General features: G+C 34.1%; 1 pseudogene; it reads right to left on the bottom strand.

Annotated features, from left to right (window-relative positions):
- Positions 1-1,496: 1,496 nt before the first annotated feature.
- Positions 1,497-4,649, bottom strand: LOC107467136 (cysteine-rich receptor-like protein kinase 44; annotated as a pseudogene).
- Positions 4,650-6,489: the final 1,840 nt, after the last annotated feature.

Below are 6,489 nucleotides of genomic sequence, written 5' to 3'. Positions count from 1 at the left end.
ATAATCTAGATTTTGAGTAAAGGTTCCGTTACATAATTTTTTAACCCTTGAAAAGAAGAAAGACTCACCGGAATAACTAAGATCTACTGAGGGGCAGGTAGAATGGAACCTGAAATGACACTTGTATCTGAAAAACTTAGGAATATAATAGGATGAGTTTTGCAACTCAGTGAACAAACATTATATCTATAACCGACACGAGACCATACAAGTTTTACCATGAAAATTATATTTCTTTCCAACGATGAGGAAATCATATTAATCAATTATGTAAACAATAGATAAATAATTAAGCGGAATGAACTGGAATGGGAGTTCTCATTCCAAAAGTCAAATCAAATCAAATATTACACACTTGGGGCGGCTCCACCTCTAAGGGTAGCCATTTTCTCTAGTGTGCCCGTACGGTATAACAGATTCAACGTGTGGCCTACACGTTAGGCTAGCAATGCCCCTACTAACTAAGGTTTGAGCCAGATGCATCTAGTTTAACGTCATAACCGCCGTTAACTACAATTTTCTAGTTAGAGTCTCCCAAACCAATCCAAACCAAATCACATATAACAATTTCTAATACTTGTAACATATTACTAAATTTCATAAAAATAGAGTATATATAAGAATGCATATAAAAAAATTTAATTAAAGTTTAACAAATACAAATAAGAAAATAAGTATGTAGAGAATATATAAATATCGTTCCGTGTGTATTTTTATAAAATTATGAGTTTTTCAGAAATCGATATCATTTCAATTATTCAAAATCACAACAATAAAATAATTTTAAATGCTAAAAATAATGATTTAATTTAAATAGTAATAATAGTATACTTAAAAACAAATATAGACATAATATCCACTCACAACTTGATTCTAAGAAACTGGAAGCAACTCTAAGCACGTCAACAAGCTACCAAATGATGTCCAATAACTCTACAACTCTAGAAATATGACAATAATGATATTTGTAAGTTATTAATGTTGTCAATTAACATAATCTTATTCACTTTGATAAAAGTCCCAAATTTTCTAATCTTAATAACCCTAATTCGAATTTTGCTATATTCACATGTATAGAGATGACAAAAATTAGAGATATAGCTAATTATTGAGTCAAAGAGTTAAAAGTCTCAATAATAACTGAAATTCAAAAATTGAATGCTTCATTTACTCATTAAGATGAACTCTTTTATTTAGGATTGTGAAAATTAAAATTTTTCTTTGGTTATAAATGATGTATTAAAATGGAGATAAAATAGAAGGATAAAATGAAATTTAGTGTGTTGTAGTTGAAATAAAAATTTTTGAAATGAAGAAGATATCAACATAGGATAGAAGAGAAGATGAAGGGAAGGAGAGAGTTTGTTGTTTCTTGTATGAAAGAATGAAAAAAAGAAACGAGAGATAAAGAAGGATAGGGAGCTCGAGAGAGTTCAGGAACAGAAAAAAGGAGATTAAATGGGGCATGTGCCCCCACGTGCTACTCTTTCTTTTTTTTGTTACTACATTAACCAAAATTATTGAATTCAAAACTTGCATTACAAGAAATAGAGACAACAGTCACCAGACCAGAGCCACAACCTCCGAGTAACAGAACATGAAACAAATAAAAAGTAATATTGAGTTCGGAAGAACACAAAACAGGACCCAACGTAGAGAATCTAACGAGGATGAGGATCAGTGATCGAAGCCTCATTTGCTCCTGATGATGTTTGCAGAGCATAGTTTCCTGATTCACCTAATCTTCTTCCATTCGATAAATCTCCGGCATTATTCATAGTAACATATGCTGCTTTTGAAGGGATGGGAAGAATGACGGATTCACTATTAAGCATCATTACAACCGTAGCCATGGTTGGTCTATCAGCTACATTTTCTTGAACACATAACAATCCAATATGGATGCATCTCGTTATTTCATTTCTGAATCTACTACTATAAAATGTTTGATCTACAATATCTGAGACTGAGTCAGATCCTTCCATCCATTTTTTCCAAGTCTGCAAGGTTTTAGACAATAGAAACAAGGTTATTTATTTTTCTTTTATCTTTTCTTCAAATGTAAAATATTATGGACTATTTTAAAGTTAAGAAATTGTTACTTAAAAGATAGGAGTCTTACAAAGCTTATTAGATGTTCTACGTACTCGTCATTATGAATGTCTCCATTTTTGTGTCCGCTCACTATCTCAAGAAGCAGTACACCGAAACTAAAAACATCTGATTTTATTGAAAAATGTCCATGCAATGCATATTCGGGTGCCATATATCCACTGTATGTCAACACAATTATAAACCCAGTTAGATTGAGATAGCATAAAATTTTCTTTTACTCTTGTTGCTGAGGGTATATAGTAATTAGGAAAATTTATTTGCTCTTAGGTATATCATAGTACTTACTGGGTTCCAACCACTCTAAGTGTGCTTCCTCGAGTTTGATTCTCAATAAACAACCTTGCCATACCAAAATCTGATATCTTTGCATTCATTTTCTCATCTAAGAGTATGTTACTTGCTTTTAGATCACGATGGATAATACGCAATTGAGAATCCTCGTGTAGATAAAGAAGACCTCGAGCGATTCCTTCTATAATCTTATAGCGTACTTCCCAATCCAAAAGTAAACGCTTCACTGGATCTACATAATATTTCAATAATGTTGATAATATTTCTTTATTCTTTTAAGAGATATGAAAGTAACAGAAACGCAGAGTAGCCAAGAGGAAATTCTAAGTTACCAAATATGAAGTAATCAAGGCTTTTATTGGGAAGAAACTCGTAGACCAGTATCCTCTCTCCTATTTCCAAACAAAAGCCAAGTAGCCTTGCTAAATTTCGATGTTGAAGCTTTGCTACCAATAGCAGCTCATTCTTGAATTCTATATCTCCTTGTTCAGAATTCCTTGACAATCTTTTGATAGCAACCTCTTCGCCATTTGGTAGTCTACCCTGAAAATATACAAGAGTTTTTGTAAAACATAGTACTATTTGTTTTGATAGAGGCTATAACTAAGCTCAACCTGAGCTTTATCTACCTTGTAGACAATTCCAAATCCACCTTCTCCAGCTTATTTGCAACTGAGAAGTTATTTGTAGCGTCCATGATGGTTTGAAAGTCGAATTGTAATGTCTCAATAGGTTCAATTTCATAGTCAGCTTCTGATTCACCTTGAGCTGGGTAAGAATAGTAAGAAGAATTATGAGAATGAAAAAATCTAATCAATTAGGCGAATTCAAGTATTGTTAGTTTCTTGTCTATATATTGTTGATGAGGTTAAGTAGTGAACAATTCAATACCACATTGTAGGCACCACTTATTATTATTTAGACTTACTTTCAAAATACTTGGTTGGTTTCTTCTTCCTTCTGAAATAGATGCAGACAAAGGTTATGAGCAGCAGAATAATAAGGGAGACGATCGGCACAACTATGGCAATCACAGTTGTTGATGATGAGTTGCTCTTTCCTGCAAAATCCAATGTATTATGAAAGCATTTATTTAAAAAAGTTCAAGCGGTTAGATAGAAACACATGAGTTAAACAAAAAGGCTATTTGTACACTAAAATCATATTTGTGTATAAATACATATGTAGTTTAATTTATTTTCAATGTGTATTTGTATTCTAACATATATTTTATACTAGTGGCTAATTTTAGTGGCTGATTTTGGTATATACTTAGCATAGTTGATTGTTATATATCTAACACAACTTTTAACTAGAGTCACATAAATAGATAGATATCTAACACTAAATGAGGCATTCTATTACATTTCATGTAACTAAAAATAAATCTAAAAACCTTGTTTGAGCGTAGCAGTGGCAGTAGTGGATGATGGAGCAGGAGAAAGAGATGATGGAGGTGACAGAACGCTTAGAGAATCAAAGTAAGGCGTTGTGTCATATCTAAGATTACAACTGGGGGTAAAAATTCTTACACGTACGGTTCCATTACAGCAATCTGGGATGGTGGAGATTCTTTCAGCCAAGCAATCATTGCATTCTAGCTCAGACAGATCATTAGTGCACTGTACATGAGCATACACGTGTTCAAATCCCGCCGCTACGCTGGCATTTCCTGCAGCAAACTTGACCTGAGAATCACCAGAAATTGCAGCAGCTTTGCTTCTTAGACTTTGCATCAAATCTGCAGTAACTTGGTTGAACTCATTCACATTATTTACATGCATGTTGTTATGTATCGCCCACCAATTGGAGTCCATGATCCCAAATATGGACCGGTTCGAGTAGCGCAACATGCAGTAATCATACCACCCTGTTGCCTCCTTCTGGTTTGGACAAACATTTGGCAGAAGGATTCTTGAATCGTTCAAACAGCTAAGGCAATGGTCTTTAGTAACATCTCCTCTGCACATCCAGATCAGGTTAACTTTGTCTGTGCTTTTGCCATTGGAGACATTGTAGAATTGGTAGTTGTTGCTGGTTCCAATGATAGAAGAGAGGTTGGACAAAAGGGTATTGAGGTTTGAACTGTAGGTACTGTTAGCTGTGTTGTTACCATTGTTGTCTTTACAGAGATAGTGTACAAAATCTGGTTGGGAGGTGGCTAGAGACGTGAAGATGACAAGGACAGAAAGAAGTAAGAGCAAGTTTTCAGAAGCTATGGTCATGGCAGCCATCGTTTATGACCTTCATGAAACAAATGGAAAATTGAAGGAATAGAGGTTCCCTTCTTTTTCATTTATAATATCAACTTTCTGTCTACTTGTTCTTTGAAACAGCAATGAAATTTCCAATAATAATAATAATAATAATAATAATTATTATTATTATTATTATTAATTTAAGTAGCATCCACTGTGGAAAGCTTGAGAAAATCAAAGGAAGTGAAGATATATTGAGATGGTTCAATGGAAAGTGGAATTAAATTAATTGAATTATTGATATGAAAAGGAAAACTCTAAGAAAGGGATGAAATAAGCCGCATGATGCAAGTTGGTTAAAAGTTAAAACAATAACCTCGTGGCAAGTGCAACCCCGGAAGGAGAGGGCAAGTTTGACCAAGAAAATAAAAGAAATCACAACTACATTATTATTAAATAATGTTATATATTTAAGTTTTTTTATTAACTAAATCCAATCAAATTCGTCTAACATAACAAAAATTATTATGACTAATATTATTCTCAATATTATTTAATTTTATTAAATTTAATTCATAAAAAGACTTAGATATATAGCATTACTCCTTATTGTTTGATATATTTAGTTGTTCTTGCATGTGATGGGCCAGACTGAATCATATGATTCATATCTAACGAGGATGTATGCTACTGATTAAGGCCTCATTTGTTGATGCTTCAATGGAGTTAACTTTGAGCTCAATTGATGCTGTTTCCCCATAACGCCACTCTGAAAATTGGATATTTGATGAGCATTTATTATTCTCCATCAAAAAAGCAGGCTGCATGGGAACTGGCAGATAGAAGGACTGGTTGCCAAGCATAAATCTGATATCAAACAGTTTGATTTGTGTGAATTAAACAGAAGCTAACCCAATTTTAGGGTTCTATTATGTGTCCAAAAGAGTATTATTAGATTTGAGATCACGGTGAATAATTCTCTTATAGATAAAAATGACCTTATGCAAATCGTTCAACTATTTTTTTTATGAAAAATACACAGAATAAACTTTTAGGTTTTAAGTAACATTAACCAACTCTTAGCAATTTTCTACAAAGAGTTCTGGGACTCTCTTAGCAACGATGTGTGTGGACTGGTCAAGCGAGCTTTTGAGGGTGAGCCAATGAATGCGGCTATTTTCGATACTCTAATTGTTCTAATTCCTAAAGTGGAAGTTCCCTCTTCCTTACGGGAGTTTCGGCCTATTAGCTTATGTAATGTAATTTATAAAATTGTCACAAAGGTTCTAGTTAACAGGTTCAGACCTTTCCTGTCGGAGATCATTGGTCCTATGCAAGGAGGGTTCATTCCAGGAAGAGGAACCACAGAGAATATTATCATTGCTCAGGAGATTATGCACTTCATGAGGAACACCAAGTCTCGAAAAGGGACCATGGCATTCAAGATTGATTTGGAAAAAGCTTATGACAGGGTAGACTGGCATTTTTTGGAGGCTACTTTGGTCCGGTTTGGGATTCCAAAGGCTACCATTAATCTTATATTGAATTGTGTGACTTCCTCTTCATTGGCAGTTTTGTGGAATGGGAACAGGCTCCAAAATTTCAATCCAAAGAGAGGGTTGAGGCAAGGAGATCCTATGTCTCCTTATCTATTTGTACTCTGTATGGAAATGCTTGCTTGCTTTATCTCTCATAGAGTTTCCCAAGGTTTGTGGAACCCAGTTGCGGTTTCTAGGAACGGACCACGACTCTCTCATTTGATGTTTGCAGATGATCTTTTGCTTTTCTGTAAGGCATCAAAAGCTCAAGTAATAGAGGTCATGCATTGTTTGGACTTGTTTTCTAGAGCGTCAGGTTTAAAGGTAAATCTTCATAAGTCAAAGGC

Source organism: Arachis duranensis, chromosome 9, assembly GCF_000817695.3.
Source record: "Arachis duranensis cultivar V14167 chromosome 9, aradu.V14167.gnm2.J7QH, whole genome shotgun sequence".
Lineage (NCBI taxonomy): Eukaryota > Viridiplantae > Streptophyta > Magnoliopsida > Fabales > Fabaceae > Arachis > Arachis duranensis.
The sequence above is the reverse complement of the archived record's forward strand: the minus strand, read 5'-3'. Positions and strand labels throughout refer to the sequence as shown.